Below are 20,000 nucleotides of genomic sequence, written 5' to 3'. Positions count from 1 at the left end.
TCAATGATGAATTAAAATCTAATCTCATTTCAGATGCTAAACTCTCCCTAGCTCAGGACTTAGTCCTTCCCTCCCTTCTCTTTGCAGTCCCAATCTTTACTAGCATCCAATCTGCACTTCTGTCTAAACTAGAACATACCACAAAATAGCTAGATTTGCTACTAACTCACCTTATAACTCTCACCACTGCCATGCACTCAACACACTTCAATGGTTAGAATTCCCCCAACAACTTCAATTGTCACAATTCCAAATCACACATTGCATTCTATACAAACCCACATCCTGCCCCTCCCTCACCTCCCTTGTATCCTATTACACTCCCAGTCATCCCCTCCATACCTCCAATCAACAACTCCTTGATATCTATAACCCTAAAAAAAGCATTGGAAAACTACTATACAAATTCACTGTAGCCCTGGCCTGGAACAAATGCCCTCATTCAGAAGATCCATCTCCCACCCTAAGCACTTTAAAAAAGACCTAAAACAACTTCTACTTAACACAGGGTCCTGCCTCTGTCATGACACTACCTAATCCTCCACACACCCTTTCTCCTGCATTTTATACACAAATGTTAGACTCCTCTACTTCTCTACTCTAAACATACTGTTTTTCTTTTTCAAACTCCATGAGCAAGACTACAACATACTTAGCTCTACTATATCTTCCTTTATAACATACTGCATATTAATACTATGTTTTTCTCTCGTACTTCACTAGTTACCCATCTAATTATCACCATACATTTTCGTTAAAAAAGTACCATATGTATTTCATGTTTTTTAATTCTTTAAAGTTCATTTTCATGTATATACTTCTAGTTTAGTCAGTACAAATCTGAAGCTTTTCTCCTCAGATCTCCACTGAAAATGGTCTTCTGGCTCAGTTGGACCAACCCAATTAACAAATGTCAAATAAATATATATATATATATATATATATATATATATATATATATATATATATATATATGATAGATTGATAGATTATACACATACACATGCACGCACACACAAACACACACACACACACACACACACACACACACACACACATAAACGTATACATGCTGTGAGTTAAGGATGTCTTCTACATTAGAGATATTTTTTACTCATGCTATGCCAATGACACTCAGCTATAACTTTCCTTTACTGAAGAGCATGTGCCAGATTTTAAATTCTTGAAAACTGATAGATTTCTACCCTTTAGGACGACAGAGAAAGGCCAATGAAAGATCGGTCCAGTTAAGACAAAAATTATGCTAATACATGCCACTGTCTGTCACTCATCTTCTGCTCCTCTCCCCCTTACAGTACAGCAGAGAAAAAGAATTTGTTAAAGATGTTCATGATCTGGGGTAATTCTTGACAACAGTCTGACTCATAATTGTCAGATATCAATCATCAAGTGTTGTTGTTTTCATTTTAAAAACCTTGCCAAGCCGCAGAACCAGATACTTGGTGATGGTAATAGCATGCACTAGCATCTGGTTTGAACTGCTGTGATACTGTTTACCTCAGGCTTACAGAAAGGCGCTAGTATGGCTGAAACAGATGTAGAAATCTACAGCTCAGCTACTGGCTGGGGTATGTGCCATATAGCACCTGGAATAAAGAATCTGCCCTGGTTGTCAATCACTATCATATAAATCCTGTATTGCAGTATTTGCCCTGGCATGCTGCAGGATCTTGACTGTCAATCATTATCATATAATACCTGGGTTCAGATTTTCCCTGGCTACTGATCACTATCATATAATACCTGTGCTGCATGATTTGCAGTCAACATCAAGCCACATCTGTTTTTAAGATCTGTATACAACCAGGGTCCTACCTATTTAAAGATGCTTTTAGTCATATCTCCCAGCTTCTTAGCACAAGAAATCTGGACAAAGCCTAAAATAATTTGGGGACAAAGATCCAAAAACAGAGACAGATTTTAAAAATTGCTCCTATAACTTAAAAATTGCTAGAATAACGGGATTTGTGATAGCATGCATTTTTTGTGGGATTTGAGGTCTGAAACTCAAATGTAGGTCATTATTTAGTGGCTTCAATCCTCAGTGATTTGACACAAGACCACAAATTTTATGAGGACAGACTAAAAATATAAGGCAAAAATCTAGACATTGTATGAACATCTGAAAAGTATGAAAGTTTTAATGCCTGCCATTATTAATAGAGTTACATCACTTCTGAATGTGCACTCATGTGTATGTGTGTAGATTTTATATATATATATATATATATATATATATATATATATATATATATATATATATACATACACACATACACACACACACATATATATATATATATATAAATACACACATACACACACACACACACACACACATATATATATATATTTATATATACATACATATATATATATATATATATATATATATATATATATATATATATATATATACTAGTTGTAATCCGCCACGTTGCTGTGGCTCAGTCTGGTTAAATGGAAAAGAAAGAAAAGAGAAAGCGCACGCTTCTAATATGTTTAATTTCACAATGCTTGTGGGTATACAATATTTTTTGTTGTTCCATTGTCTGTGCAGATATAGAGATTGTCTAGTTTGCCAACTCTAGAACACTAGAACACGCAACATATAATTGTCCATGTGAGAAGCAATCCATGTGTAGATCTAAACTGCACAATTCTAAAGATTGGCTCTGAGCTTTGTAGAAGGTGATTGCAAATGTCAATCGAATTGGGAATTGCAATCTCTTAAATTGAAATGGCATATCTGTTGGAATCATAGGAATGCAAGGAATGAGGACATCTTCACCTTTGAAAGGTTCTGTCAAGATTGTTGCTTCTATGACGTTGCTCATTAATTTTTTTACTGCAAGCCGCGTGCCATTGCAAAGCTTTGGCTGGTTGATATTTCGCAACATGATAATTGGCACGCCGATTTTCAGTTGCAGTACGTGCGGTGGCATCCCTGGCAGATCGAGTGAATTCAAAAATTCTGTTGGATAATTAACCGCTTCATCTGCTTCCACAACAGTGTCGACGGACTTGTATGTGACTGCCTCGCTTTGAATGTTAGACTGAATAATATTGTTAAGTTCGTAGACGTCTTTGTTCTTGGCCGCAAGAATAGCTCGTTCAGTCAGCCAATCGTGATTCTTATAATTGGTTTGAATATTGGGAAATACTTTTTCAACCAATTCTTCTTTTGATGGCACTAAATTGCAGAAGTTATGAGGCAATGAAATTCGTCCTGAGGTCAGATCAACCAGCACCTTTCCATTCCCAATTTCCAGCAATTGATGTGAGAATATCTCAGCTGATTGATCGTTTTGCAGCTGGACATGCATATTTGTAGTTAATTTTAACGTCTTTACATGTCGCCACAAAGTAGAGTATTTCAGGCAAGCATTTATTTCGTCCGCTGGTGTTGATCGAGGAGAATGAAGCAGATCTGAAGCTGCAGAACGCGATCGCCATGCTCGCAACCGTGCATCCTCAAGTCTGGCTGCACATTGCTCTGCTGCTTCCTCGGCATGTATTTGAGCCATTTTTTGTCTGTTTCACTCGTTCGATGATGCCTGTTCTTCCTCAGTTTGATTTGTAATTACTCATCGCAGTGCTTCCGCTCCACGAGTACGACGACCTAAGTTTGATCTTCTGCGAGGCATTATTTGGATGAACTAAAGCAGATCGATTGCACTGAAAAAGAAGAAAGTTATAACAAAAACATATAAAATTGCATATTTGTATACAAATATATAGACTCCATAGTAGGTATATAAAAACACACGTGTATTTGAATGCAACGTGTGACATCTATATAATAGTATGTATATAAAAACACACGCGTATTCGAATGCAACATTGTGTGAAAATTTCAAAGCAATCGGTGAAGAACTTTCGGAGATTTAAGATTTTGAACAAACGAACATTTACATTTTTATTTATATAGATATATATATATATATATATATACACACACATATATATATATATATATATACACACACACACACACACACACACACATATATATATATATATATATATATATATATATGTGTGTGTGTGTGTGTGTGTGTGTATCTGTATGTGTGTATATATACATAAATAAATATTACTTACACAACTTATATTTTGGAAAATACTTCCTCCAAAAACATTTACATATACTACATTAAGTTTGAAACGGTTTACTATCAAATGATTGAAAATCAAAAGACTGAATCCCAAAAAGACTGAAAATTCAAAATATTGAATGATGGAATTTGCTCCTAATCCACTGTCGTGCGATCTTGGAGTTGGTGTATATATTTAGCAAGGGGGGGGGTGCAGCCCCCCACATGAGGGGAACAGGGGGGCTTGCCTCTTGCATTAAAAATGTATTCAATATTTTGAATTTTCAGTCTTTTTCAGATTTCAGTCATTTGATAGTAAACCATTTCAAAAATTAGTCAGAAGAATTATTTTACATCAAAAATAGGTGAGTGTGGAAGAGAGGTGAAGAAGAGAGTACAGGCAGGATGGATTGGGTGGAGAAGAGTGTAAGGAGTGATTTGTGACAGACGAGTACCAGTAAGAGTGAAAGGGAAGGTCTACAAGAGGGTAGTGAGACCAGCTATGTTATATGGGTTGGAGACAGTGGAACTGACAAAAAGGCAGGAGTCAGAGCTTGACGTGGCAGAGTTGAAGATGTTAAGATTTGCAGTGTGTGTGACAAAAATGGACAGGATTAGGAATAAGTATATTAGAGGGCCAGCCCAAGTTGGAAGGTTTGGAGACAAAGCCAGAGAGGCAAGATTACGATGGTTTGGACATGTGCTGAGGAGGGATGCAGAGTATATTGTGAAAAAGATGCTAAGATGAAGCTGCCAGGTAACAGGAAAAGAGGGAAGCCTAAGATAAGGTTTATGGATGTGGTGAGAGAGGACATGCAGGTGGTTGGTGTGACAGAGCAAGATGCAGAGGACAGGAAGAAATGGAAACGGAGCAGCTGAAAGAAGAAGAAGAAGAAGTAATTAAAAAAATACAAACAATTTAACAGATAGCCTATTGTCTAAGCACAATAATGCCCTCCAGGATGTGTGTTATTGTGTAAATGTCCTTCCAGGGGTGCAGAGGCCCGAAGCTGCAGAACATCTCTGAACAGGTATTATTTACACAATAGCACACATCCTGTTGGGCATTATTGCTTGCTAAGAGCTTAATATTCAGACAAAACTTTGTTCACTACTGCTGTTCTTTATAACTATCCATCAGCACTTTAAAATGACATGTCAACAATTTATCTCCCTCTGTTTTTGTGTTTGTTAAACCACAACCAGTATAGTGTACTAACTGCACACAACATCCATGCAGTCTAACCTAATATACCTTTCTCTTGGTAGTCATAGGATCGTTGGATCATAGAAGGTTATTAGGCTAATGGCCCTGAGGCCCTTGCAAGCCTAAGAGTTTACCCTTAAAAAAGGAAAGTCAGTCAGCACCTGTCACCCCTGTCAGTGAGGGACAAAGGTGGAACCCCTGGGACATATTTGTGGTTTCAAATCCACTCATCAAGGTTGTGCTTGAAGAGGGTCAGCGAGGTACTCTGTTTGACATCTATGTGAATAAATGACTTGCTGCTACCCGTGGGATTTCAACCTATGCCTCCACATTAACTCCACTGTAACTTACATACATGGTCTCGGCCATTCTGATATTCTGATAGTCCCTGCCTTTTTCACAACACATCACTTCACTTTAACTTTACATTTTTGCAAATTTACATTTTCTGTTAACCAAAGCATCTGTCTCAAAGAGATTGCTTGTTTAGATGAGCTAACAAATTACCTACTGTAACTTTTTGTTTTCTTTCTCAGATTAAGCTAACATTTATTAGATTGTGATATATTTTCTCATCAAGTGTCAAAACAGCTCTAATGTAAAATGCAGGGAGAACCTTTTTATTTTTACGGCAAGCTGTAAACTGGCCTTCTAAAGTTTCAGGTGCACACACACACACACACACACACACACACACACACACACACACACACACACACACACACCTTCAGTCTATGAGGTGTAGTTCTCATGCTAAGTATCTGAGCTGCACATTGACATTTTTCTAGTGCCTTTTAGACAATGACAGACAAACATGATATGCTTCTTTTTCTAGGCACAAGTGGATATTTAAACACTGCATCAAATATCAGTAACTTAACTCCCGATGAAGGGCTCATGCTATCCCAAAAGCTTGAGGAATTGCAAAACCTATGTCAGTCAAATAAAAGATATTATATCACATGTATGTCTGTGTTTCCTGACGCAATGCACAGTTCTTTATCCTGAAACAAACATTGATTCACATCAGTCATTAATACAAAAGTAGCTCACTTAGTTAATGCTGTGTTTAAAACATTACATTTGAATATGGAAATGGGTTCAAATCCCTAAAACATTACATTTGAATATGGAAATGGGTTCAAATCCCTACAGGCTTGATATTTCAGGTTTGGGGTTGGCATATGGTTAAAGTGTTTACCTCACAGGCACAAGGTACATGGTTTGATTCTCACCTTTGGTCAATGTCTGGTTATTGGCTAAGCATATAATAGTATGTAGATCAATTGTCTAGTACTTACCTAAGAAAAAGGTCAGGGAACAAATAAAACCTAGTAGAAATCAGAATCAATCTTCACTTGTTTTCAAATACACACTAGGCCATTTCCTAGATAACTAATCTAGCAAGTGCTCTCCCAGCATCCTCCTGCCACCACGTAACCCACATAGAGTAGGTCTCATGTTATGAATAAACCTCTTGTAATATATTCCATGACAGAATGCTGTGACCATTAACACAACCACCACTGTGGTCAGACGAAAAATATACCATCAGTCCCATATAGTGTGATTCTAAGACTTTTTTTCCAGTCTAAAATAAGGTATTTTACAAGATTTTCTACATAAAAGAGTAGGAACCATTTTAAGTGTGATTCCATTCTGTTCTGAGAAAGGGACTTGATCCTACGAGAGTTCATTATCTTACCTTCAACAGAAACAGCTGTAGAGTTTTTCACCACCTTACTTCTCTATTTTTTTAACATTATATAGCAAGTCCCACACAGGGCTATAAGCAGCAAAGAATACTTGGTAGACTGATACCACCAGTTAGGAACTTAATATCAGAAAGGGAAGCAACCTTAGAAGAGCTAAAATAAAATGGGGTTAATCACCTTAAAAACCTCTACCAATGAAATAAGACCTAAATGGCAGTAGCAAATATGACTAACAAAACAAAATGATACACTGTATTGCAATAAAATTTCAGTAATCCTAAATTGTGGAAGACAACTAATGACAAGTTAGGCAAGAGGTAAGACTGTAATTGAAGAAGTATTTTCCCTTTAAAACTTATCAAAACAGCCGAAAAACTTGAGGGTATGAACTGACCGTCACTGAAGAACTGATCTATCTGTATAGTGCATACACCTTCTACAGAATATACAGAATTTTGACCCTCATTTGCTTCCAATCACACATCAGCCATGATAATTCAGACGCATACTCACCACAGTGGACAGATGAAAACAGAGGAAGTACTTCAGCAGATCACCTCACCCAGTGTGACAGAGTGTATTAACTCCCTTCAGTGGAATAGGTGCAAGTAACCACACAAAGCGCTAAAGAACAGAGTACTACAATATATCCCCCCACCTTGGCTAAAATAAAATGCTAGATCAATAAGATTAGGAGACAAAACATGCAGGAATACAGCACTAACTAAGCATATGTTTCAAACAGGAATTGGGCCTAGGCCTTCCACATCACAACTCCAGCTTCTCTACCACTAGGCTGTATTGTCATATACTCTCTTTTGTTCATTTAATTGCATTGAACTGAGGGAGTTAATGTGGTTTTGCCAGTGACTGAGGTGTTATATAGGAGCATTTGCTCTGTTCTCATTTGATCTTGTATGAACCAGATAAGTATAGGGGAGAGGTACCAGTCTTATCATGGTTCCACAGACAACCCCCAACAACAGCTTTTATTTAAAGCAGTTAACACTATCCACTGCCCTCCTACTAACAATTCTACAAAGCAGAAGTCATTAAGACTGCAAAGAACCTGATAAGGGGGATGCAATAACGTGCAAATACTGGAGGACAGCATAATAAGACTAATAATTATAGTCCAATCAGCTTGCTGAGCCACTAATCAATGTGTTGGAAATAGTGATCCATGTCAGATAAATTTGCATATAACTCCTCCAAGTACAAGACTCCACAGCTGAAAGCAGCAAACATTAATCACAGTGCAGTCAGTTTGACTCAACACTCAATAGCAGCAGTCAATAGAATCCAATACTAGGTTAAAACAGTTGGCAGTAGTAAAAAATGACCCAACATAAGATGAGAACAATAACAGTTAAGTGCTTTCAGCTAATGCATGTCAGGCTTCATCAGAACAAATTGTAATGTTTAAAATGTACCTTAACTATCACCAGCAGTTTCAAAATGTCCAATGAAAAAACAGCTTCAATCAACCATCACTTCCCCCATTTAAAAAAAAAAATACACAAAGGTTCAATACAATATGTTATTACTGTTACAAGCATAATAAAAACATGTAGGAATGTCAGAAATTCTTAGTTGAAATAATAAAACATTTCCACAGTGAATATGTTGCATAACCAGTACGTTATTTAATTTTCAGAAAGTTAATTTCCTAACCTCAGTGTATGGTGATTGTGATACAGTGAGGTTAGGAAATTAACTTTTTTCCACTGTAGTGCAATCTTGGAGTTGGTATATTTACTTTACGTGGGGTGTGGGTGCAGGGGGGGCTAGACCCCCTGCAGAAACGTAGTAGACAGTGTGTTTGTTATTTAGGTATTGTTATAGGTGGAGAGGATGTTATTTACATATGCATTGTAGTTTTCAATGTTATGAAGCACACTTTCAATGTTCTGAGTTTTCAATGTTTTGGGATTTAGATGTTTTGGTCTCAATGTTATGAAATTCAACTTTATGAAATTTCAGTGTTATGAAGTAGACAAATATATATATATATATATATATATATATATATATATATGTATGTATATATATATATATATATATATATATATATATATAAATATATATATATATATATATAAGTTTACTATCAAAATGTGGAAAGCACTTCAGTCGTTTAGTTTTATCATCAAAATACAATGTTGAATTTCAAAACAATTTTACTCCCCAATTCGGACGATGTTAATGCAGAGAGTTCAATATTCGCAGTTTTAAATATGTGACCGTTGAACTGCATTTGCCATTCAAATATCGGGATTCCAGATATGGTAAGTTTACTTTCGCTTTTGCTACACTTTGAAACTATATATTCAATGTAAGAGTAAACTACCGAAGTGATTTCCACATTCAGATAATAAACCATATGTGTGTGTATATATATATATATATATATATATATATATATACATACATATGCATACAGGAGGTATGTAAAGTGCATAACTCCTTTGCTGAGGGGTGCAGGGGTGATTAAGCCCCCTGCAAAATGTATTATTATTTATTTATTTGACAGTTGTTGACCAGGTTAGTCCAAATGAGTTGAAGCCGTTTTTCAGCAGATGCCCAGGGAGAAAAGCTCCACAATTACAAAAAAAATGTAGAAAAACAAAACTCAGATACATCAAAATTATAAGTGAATTAACATATGAAGTACATGATTAGCAACCCCAGAGAGTATATACATTTTAACATCAATAGAAACAAGCTGTATAATTACTTCAGAGAATAAGTCTCAAGTTACTTTAGTAAGATGCGCAACACAGTCGCTGTAAATTAAGAGTTAACTTTTTAATTGTAAAATATTAGTGATAGAAGAAAGAAAGGAAGTTAGGTGAGAGGGAGGTGATGAGGATGGGGTAATCGGTCAAGGAGGGTTGTTACAGTGACAGATCCATACCCTGTTTATATAGTTTTTAGTAGCAGCTTTGAATTTAAGTGGGTGACTGATGTTTCTAATATCCAAAGGAAGTTTATTCCAGGATTGGGCTGGGGAGTAACTGTAAAAATGCTGTCCTATTTTTGTTTTCGGTATGTAGATTTGAATGTTTTATTCAGAGCTTCATAGGGAACTTACTATTGAGGCAATGTTGAGACAGAAGGAGGGCACCTGCAAAACAGAATGCATCATTTGAAGCTAAGAGAGAAGCAGATGTTAGGAAAATTCTAGCCTGTTTAACCTTTTAAGAGCAAGGTAGTGGTACAAGTAGGAGTGATCTGCTGTGAATCTTGCAACTTTATTGTAGGTGGATTCAAGTTTTGTTAGAAGAGTAGTTTGAAGGTTAGTGAGGATTTGTGAGCCATAGAATAGGCTGGGGAGGAGAAGGAGGAGGTAGGTATAGGACGGGGAGATTTTAGCTTTATTGGACAAAAAAATTTTGTTCCTGTAAAGGAGTCCAAGTTTTTGGTGGGTTTTCTTAATGTTGTTGAGCACATGCAGATCAAATTTGAGATGGGCATCAATGATGACCACTAGTAGTTTGGTGTGTGATTAGACAGAGATAGGAGTGTTACTGAGGGATGAGAGTGAGAAGAAGGATTTAATATGGTTCATAGTTTTGGGGATAAGTAGGACTTTAGTCTTTTTTGAATTTAGAATTAGCTGATTCTTAGTGAGCCAATTTTCAATGGATAAGAAGGATTTTTGCATCATTGTACTTAGGTCGAGAGAGGGTATCAGCTATGGTGATAACTGTGGAGTCATCTACAAATTGCACAAGTGATGACTGTGGGCAAGATGTATACAATAGGTTGGTAAAAATGTTAAACTGTAATGGGCAAAGCATTGATCCTTGATGTGCACCCATCTTGATAGGTAGAGCAGGAGATATTGCAGAGAGCAATTTAACAGATTGAAGTTGGTCATTAAGGTAACTAGCAAACCAAGAGATAGTAGAAGTGGATAGGTTTAGTTCTGAGAGTTTGTGCAGGAGGAGGAGATGGGAGACAGTGCCGAATGCCCTTGAGAGATCAAGAAATAGGCATGAGACAAATTTGTTATAGTCTCTAGCTTGGGATATGGTGTTTATGGGTCTATATCATAAGAGCGAAAGTTCAAAAGAATGAACGCTCAAACATTGTAAAGGCACAAACATCGAACATTATATTGTGGGGGGCTGTGCCTCCCACCCCCGCCCCCGCTAAATATATATTCCAACTCCGAGGTTGCACTACAGTGAGTAAAGGGCAAATATTCCTATCCTCACTGTACTACGACCCCAGAAAAAGTGTTTTGATGTCTGGCATTTTCGATCATAAGAGCATTCGTTCTTTTGAACTTTCTCTCATGATATAGACCTGGTGTTTACAAAGGAAATGAAGGCAGTGCACATGCTATGTTTAGGGCAAAAGTCACATTGTGTGGGGGTAAGTAGGTTCTCTTGTAAGAGGAAGTGAAGGATTTGTTTGTGTACACTTTTCTCAAGAATTTTAGAAAGGGGGGCTAGAATTGTATTATGCTTGAAGCTAACAAGTTCTGAGGAGTCACCTCCCTTGTGGATGGGTAAGGTATAATAATGCTTCCAGATATTGGGTACTTTAGATTCAGTAATGGACCGGTTAATGACAATTGAGATGGAAAGGCAAGAGAGTTAACAGCTTTCTGGAGAAAGGGTGGTGGTAGATTATCAATAAAGGGGGAGCAAGGTTTAAGCTTTAGAAGTAAGGAGTTAATGTAGTTGGTGGATACAGTTTTCAGAGAGAAGGTCAGAGAGGGCTTGGAGGATGTGCGATGGTCGGGGAATATTAGCGTTTGGGTTGGAGATGGTCTAAAGTGTTAATTTGCTGATAGTGTCAATGAAATAGGAGTTGAAGTCGGTGGCAATTTCTAGTGGAATGTTATTAAGGCATGGATGGGGGAGGTTACCTGGATGAAGAATTTGGTTGATGGCATGCCAGCATTTCTTAGGGTTAGTAAAGTGTGAGGTTGGGGGGCTTATTATAGAAGTTCTTCTTGTCATTATAGATGGATTTATTAGTAAGTTTGCAAAGTTCTTTATAGTGTTGGAGGTGGGAAGGGAATTTGGTTTTGGACAAGATCCTCCAAGCTTTGTCTCTTTTTTGCATTAAGGAGGGGGTGCTGAGTGTAAGCCAGGGGGATGAGATAGATTTTACTCTAACAGTATGTAAGGGGGCAGTGGGGTTGAGAATATTAAGGAATGTGGAACTGAATTTTTGAACGGTATCATCAGGGGGTAGAAGTCTAAGGAATGGCCAGTTGATAGCTGAGAGATAGTTGTTAAGCATATCAGAGTCAAAACTGGATAGTTTGTGACAAGCAATGAACTTGTGTGATCTAGTATAACGTGGAGAGAATTTAAGGACTTTGACTGGACAGTGGTCACTGAGAGCATCAGGCAGCGTTTCTGGGAAGTGATATTTATGGGAATTAGAGACTAAAATCCAGTCAAGAAGAGAGGCAGAATTTGATAATTTGTTAGTGTGAGTAGCAGTGGAGATTAATTGATAGAAACCATGTAAATTAATACAGGAGCTAAGATCATCTGAGGAGAGGGGTAGCCAACTAATGTTGACGTCACCCAAGATGATAATTTCATTAGGTAAGTACTGAGTGAGCCAAGAGAGAATATTTTCTAGTACAGAGATATTGTCACCAGGGTAGTATGTAAACTGCAGCCATGATGAATACATTGTGGGCATTGATTTTGCAGTTAGCAATTAGCAGTTCAGCTGGCGAGGTAGAAGGATGGGAATGCCTAGGTGGGTTACTGTGAGGTTGTTTGAGAACATGGTAGCAACCCCTCCACCTTTTTTCTGGATTCTGTCAAGTAGTATACAACTCCACACAGCTCCTCGTGGTGTCCTGCAGAGTGATACAGGCAACAGAGAGACCCAAGAGAGACTTTTCCAGATTTAAGTATTTTTTTCTCAGTTTTTTTTTTGCTCTGACTACCTTTTACCGGCTAAAAAGTGAATTTCTAACTGATCTATGCTTTAAAAAGTTTAAATTGAATTTGCCTTCTGCTTTTTACAGTTTTTGCACTTGTTTTATATCAATTTAAGTTGTTTTTGTATTGTATAACTGTTGTAGGCTACACACTAAAGTGTGCTAGCCTGTTTATAGCATTTACAGTGTTTTCTGTGGGTTTTTCTGCTGTTTCCTGAAAAAAACAAAAAAAAAAAATATTATCTTTTCCCGCCTTTGCTGTACTAGATTAGTCCAGATTTCAGGTTTTGCTGAATTCCCGACTGTGGTATAGTTTCCTGTGTTGCCCATATCCTTACTTGGATAGGAGGAAGCTTCTCTGTTCACCAGTGAGAGTGGGGAGCTTTGAGCAGCCTATCTGTCCCTGGAGGAGTGGTCTCAGCCCTGAAACTAGTAGCTTATTGGCCAATTTGGGTCAATTCCTACCTCTTTCAGTTTCCCTGCTTTAAAGCCCGCATTTGCATGGTTTTGCGCCAGTATACAACTCCGCACAGCTCCTCGTGGTGTCCTGTAGAGTGATACAGGCAACAGAGAGACCCAAGAGAGACTTTTCCAGATTTAAGTATTTTTTTCTCTGTTTTTTTTTTGCTCCGACTGCCTTTTCCCACCTAAAAAGCGAATTTCTAACTGATCTGTGCTTTAAAAAGTTTAAATTGCATTTTCCTTCTGCTTTTTACAGTTTTTGCACTTGTTTTATATCAATTTAAGTTGTTTTTGTATTGTATAACTGCTGTAGGCTACACACTAAAGTGTGCTAGCCTGTTTATAGCATTTACAGTGTTTTCTGTGTGTTTTTCTGCTATTTCCTGAAAAAAAAACAAAAAAAAAAAAAAATATTCTCTTTTCCCGCCTTTGCTGAACTAGATTAGTCCAGATTTCAGGTTTTGCTGAATTCCAGACTGTGGTATAGTTTCCTGTGTTGCCCATATCCTTACTTGGATAGGAGGAAGCTTCACTGTTCACCAGTGAGAGTGGGGAGCTTTGAGCAGCCTATCTGTCCCTGGAGGAGTGGTCTCAGCCCTGAAACTTGTAGCTTATTGGCCGTTTTGGGTCAGTTATTATCTCTTTCAGTTTCCCTGCTTTAAAACCCACATTTGCGCAGTTTTGCACGATTTCGCGCATAGCGCAGCATCGGGCAGCACCACTTAAACGGGTTTAAACTATTCCCGGCTCCACAAAGTCTGTTCTTCATTTTTTCCCTTAGAACTGTTCTAAATCTCAAAGTAAGCACTCTATTTTCATTCTAAAGCCCTGCACTTGCTCGTATAAGTAATCTTATAAGTAAGCACTAATAAACGAATGCACTACACCCTCTTATACTCCCTTTAAGTACTTGGCTCCCTATTGGTCCTTTTTGATCACTCAAAAAGTAGTTTCTTATACTATTCTGGCATGTCCAAAGGTCAGTTTCGGGTTTACTCTCCAGTCCAGCTGGTGAATCTGGGAATCTTGAGGCAATGTTACAACTGCCTTATGTACACAGACCACCCTCTCCTCCTCCTAACAAGCTCAAATATATGTGAGAGATACAATTATATAGCCAAACTGGAGGCTGAGCTCTCTCAACCCAGTACTGGCACAGTCAGTCAGGAGGAGAAGGTAACCACACACCACAAATCCAGTCTCACATAGACCTATCGCAACAGCAAACCAAACACATAAACACACAAAAACATACTCAGAGGCTCTAAATAAAAATCTGCCCAAGCAGCAGAGACCTCCAAAGCAGACATCCAAGCAACCACTGCCCCACAACAATACCCATGTATCACATAGTTCACAAAGTCAGTGTGCCACACAGTCACAACCCTTAAGGCTAAACAACACACCTAATACACTTGAAATAGGTGACTCTATTGTCAGACACACTGACGTCCCACTCACCAGGCTGAACAAGGAGAAGGTCACTGTAAGTTGCCTGTCGGGTGCCAGGATCCGCCACATAACACAAGCACTCAGGTCACTCCAAAGCAAGTACAAATATGACTCCGTCATTGTCCATGCTGGTGTGAATGACCTGAGACATACCTCCCTGGACTACATGAAAAGGGACATAGAGGTGCTCTCTGATCATGCAGCCCAGGCTGGTATGAACCTGACCTTGAATAGCATCTTACCCTCACCAAGAATAATGCCACAGTATAAAGACAAAATGATCAATTTTAACAATTAGCTAAAGTATTGGTGTCATTCAAAGGGGATCCAGTGCTGTCAGCCTGGGATGATATGCTCAATAAGCCACGTTGCTTCACTAGGGATGGCTTGCACATGTCACCCCTGTGCTTTTGAATACTGGCCAAGGCTCTTGCCACCCCCATAGTGCCTTTTTTAGGCAAGGCTCAAAAGACAAACCCACCTCCATAGATAACACAAAGAAAAAGAAACTAAGGGTAATGCTGCTCAACACCAGAAGTCTAAACCTCAAGATGCATGCAATCGAGGCTCTCCTCAGTATGGAGGATATCGATATCTGTGCAGTAACAGAAACCTGGTTCAAGGCTTCCGAGAGCACCCAGCACTACCAGGTTATACCTCATACCATGCTTTTCGGCCCCAAAACTCGGACCGAACCACAAAAGGAGGGGGAGTATCCATATTCATCAAAGATACCCACACCTCCAGGTTAGTGGCACTGCACGAAGCATCGGAGACCATCCATGTGCAACTAACAGTGGACAAAACTGCCTTTCAGTTTGTAGTCTGCTACAGACCACCCTCCCAAACTCAGGAATCCCACTCGGCTTTCCTGAGAACACTTGAGAATATGAAGGTCTCTCCAAACACCATTATATTGGGTGACTTCAACTACCCAAACATAGACTGGGAGCACTACTTAAGCCCCAACACCCTCGCCCAATGGTTCCTAGAATTTATAAACTCAAATGCTATGGAACAACTTGTCACCACTCCTCAAAAGACAGGAAAACATATTGGACCTGATCATCACCAACATGGGAACTCTATGTTCCATACCAGAGGTATACCCCTCATTGCTAAGATCTGACCATAAATTAATCTCACTGGACATCCATATCCCGTCCCCACCCTCAGCCAAGGAAACCACGGTGAAGAACTTCTCAAAAGCAAACTTCACACTTTTCAAAACCAAGGTGGAATCCTTCAAAGCCCCCGGGCCAGTGGAAAATACAGCCCAAACCGCAGAATCCTTTACAAATGCATTCTATGCACACCTACAGGAATGCATGGATCGTACTATCCCAAATAAAACCAAGATTCACTCCTCCAAAGGCAGGAGACCTGTCTGGTGGACCCCAGCCATAAATACACTATACAACAGAAGGAGGAAGCTACTACATGATAGAGCAAAATCCCAAAAAGGGAAGGCATCTCTGATCAGTACCAGCAAGAAACTACAATCCCTCATAAAATCATCTAAGGCCAGCTTCGAAAGAAAAATTGCACAAGACGCTATAGATAATCACAAGGCCTTCTTTAGTTATGTCAGGAACCTGGGTGGCAACTCCCAGATATGCTCTGAGTTAGTGCAAAATGACAAAAAATACACTGAACCCACAGACATTGCCAACATCCTGGCAGACAAGTTCAGTGCAAACTTCTCCCCACTTCCCCCCCAAAAGAGCAAATGTCTATCCCAACAGAGTGTAGCCTCCCTGACATCACAGATGCACAGGTGAGAGCTACCCTCTCCAAAGCAAAAAACACAGCATCAATGGGACTGGACAGTGTCCCGGGCTGTGTCTTACACGAGCTCCAAGAAGAAGTGAACCCTCACATAAAGTCACTGTTCAATCTCAGCCTTACTACAGGATATGTACCCAAGGAATGGCGTATAGCAACAGTGGTCCCACTTCACAAAGGTGGTGCCACAATGGACCCCGGAAACTATCGCCCTATAAGCCTGAGTAGCCTGGTCTGCAAAGCTATGGAGCGTATCATCATGGAACTCATAAACAAAGACATTGGGAACCTCCAAACACTGGATCCTACCCAATTCGGCTTTGTTAAGAGCAGATCTTGCCTCTTGAACCTGGTTGACTTCTTTGAAACAGTCACCAAGGCCATAGATGAAGGGAAGGTAGTCCACACAGCCTACCTGGACCTCGCAAAAGCCTTCGATACAATACCCCACTCGGGCATTATAGATAAGCTCACCAGCTTAAATATAAACCCCTATGTCACTAGATGGGTTGCAAACTGGCTCAAGGACAGAACCCACATGGTTAGAATTGCTGGAGCTATGCCAGACTCCAAACCAGCTACAAGTGGCATCCCACAAGGCTCAGTCCTGGGACCTCTCTTGTTCAGTATATATTTCTCGGAGGTACATGACAACACGGAAGGACTGTGGCTGACCAAGTTCGCAGATGACTGCAAACTGGGTGCCATAATCGACTCTCCAGCAGACACCAGCATCCTCCAAAAGGGCCTCATAGAAACAGACAACTGGTGCCAGAGCCATGGCCTCAAGCAAATGCCAAAAAGTGTATGGTCATCCCCTTTGGCAAAAACAAAGTGCCCACAAATTACCACATAGGCGGTAATCCATTAAGTACAGAAGAAGTAATTAGGGACCTGGGGACCCAAGTTGATAGCAATCTCTCATTTGACAACCACGTGGCCAAAATGGTTAGAAAAACATTTTATATAGCCCACCTAATCATGAAGAGATTCACATCTAGATCAGGGGAGGTTATCATGCCTCTTTACTCATCCCTCATCAGGCCCATAATGGAGTACAATGCCCCTTTTGGGATGTACCTTACCAGACACCTGCAGCAACTGGAAAGACCCCAAAAGTACCTCACCAAGAGGATCAAAGGGCTCAAACAGATGCCATATGCTGCCCGGTTAAAGAAACTCCAGCTCTACTCAGTGGCATACCGCCTGCTCAGAGGCGATCTGTGCCTGAAGTATAAAGCCATGTCCAACCCGAAATTAATGGACATGCTGCACCTCAGAAAATCCAAATCCCATCGAGCTACGCGCTCGAGAGACTTGAACCTCAGCACTGAAATAAATAGGACATGCTGGAGGGATAGATTCATAACCCAGAGGCTCCCTTCACTCTGGAATAAAATCCCAGTCCAGGTTAGGCAGAGTCCCTCATTGACTCTCTTCAAGAGGAATCTTGATGAGTGGATGGGAGATCATAGGTTTACCCCGGGTATCACTTCTGTGTCACTGTTAGACAAAGGCACAGTATACTAACCTCGAAAAAGGGCATAGCAAAATTAATTTAAAATGGGTGGCGAAAGCACACTCTGGCTAGTCTTATAAATGCCCTAGGGCAGATAGCCTAGTATGAACCTATGAACCTATAATGTCATGTAAATGCTTATTCTCTCTTGCTAAAATGTTTGTTTTGTCTACTTAGAACACCTGACATTTAATGCATACAGCTACGTACACTATTAATTACAGGAACCATAAAATACCTAGCCATATACACCTTTAAGTAGAAATGTACTTAAAAGATCTTGTTACCCAAGCACTTAATTGTGCTCACCTCCCAAACCGAACAGGACCATCTATGATAATCCCAATGTAAATTTGTGTCTATCCACCCAATAATCAACACTAACCTTAAATGTAGACAAAGTAGGATTTTGCTTGATCTGTAGTGGTAACTTATTCCATAGGCTGGAAATACTTTGATTTAGGAAACTATCCCTCCAGCAAGTCTTATTTACACGTTAGTGTACATTTAGGGCCCTAATACAGGTCATTGTAGAACCACTGGTTTTATGAAAAAACAGGAGGTCAAATAAGACTGGGTCAATCATGGCTCAAAAAGCAAGACACAGGTCACCTTGGAGCAGCTGTTAGGCTACTGAGTATAAGGGCAGCTGTGAGCAAATCATTGGATAACTTCTTTGTTTATGAATGAAGCACAGCTTTATTTTAATAGGCAGTTAAGTGGAATAAATTGTAAAGGTTCCTTCCCCATTCACCTAAAACAAGTGTTAATCTCTAATCTTCTTTATGACTGTAATGTAACCTGAACACTAAACATCTCTCTAACACTAACCTTAGCCTCCACATGCACAGTCCAGTAACATGCTTAACACTTACCCCTAACCTTATGGTAGCATGCAAGTGGCATGCTGAAAAACTGGGACATTGTTTTACAATCAGTGTCACTGATAAAACATTAAGGTTCATTTTAGAACCTTACCAGACTTGGTTATTTTCCTATACGTTTTCAATGATCGTATGGACCCCTGCTCACCTCCTTTGAGGTACACCACAAACTACAAACTGTTCTTCAGTGTACTGTTGTATATGCAGTTCACTATAACAAACTTAAAATTAGCTTAAGAGTGGCTAACTATATTCTTCCTTCACTAGGTTCATCTGCCTGGAACCAGTTTCCTAGTCAACTCAGGAATGCTTCCAGTACTGAATCCTTGCTGTGTTATCTCTTTCTTCCAGACAGATAAGAACAGAACAAGGACATTAACACATTACCTCAACCAGGGTGTTCCTGTATATGCTCAGTTCTCATTTGTCTGCACGAATCATGTATGTAAGGGGGAGAGAGACAGAGACAGAAATGGGATTCTCCATCACATCGTTTCTCAGTGAATTCAGTAGCTTAGTGGCACAACAGGTAGAATGGTGATCTGGACGGCCTATTTGTGAGTCCTCCTTGAAGCCCACAATTCTTGAAGTGCTGTTATCTTGGCCAAAGATAAGGTCACTGCCTCCAAGTTTTTATTCAGTACTGTAGTTCACGTAAGATCTGTTTCAAGGGGCATGTTACTGCACTCTCTTGCTTTTCCTGTTTGGTTACTATCACAACACTTCTTAGGAGAAGAGTCGAGTACAAAGACACTGAGTGAACAGCTAGGTTACAAGCTGCGTGCAAATATCATAGTACTTTGTATGAATCAAAATGATTGCTGCAGATACTTGTACAACATACTTTATATTTTCTGAATACCCATATTTAACCTAAATATCTATTTACAACCTTCATTAGACAATTGTAACTAACCTGGTCATTTGAAATGTGC

The 20,000-nt window shown here is 39.3% G+C and overlaps 1 protein-coding gene across 2 annotated transcripts in view; it reads left to right on the top strand.

The window, feature by feature from the left end:
• The window catches only part of LOC122809152, a 134,967-nt gene that overhangs the window by 73,210 nt on the left and 41,757 nt on the right, over nucleotides 1-20,000 (top strand). The window lies entirely within an intron of this gene.

Source organism: Protopterus annectens, chromosome 8.part0 (assembly GCF_019279795.1).
Source record: "Protopterus annectens isolate FY-2018-M chromosome 8.part0, PAN1.0, whole genome shotgun sequence".
Lineage (NCBI taxonomy): Eukaryota > Metazoa > Chordata > Ceratodontiformes > Protopteridae > Protopterus > Protopterus annectens.
Note: the sequence above shows the minus strand (reverse complement) of the source record. Positions and strands in the feature narration are given on the sequence as shown.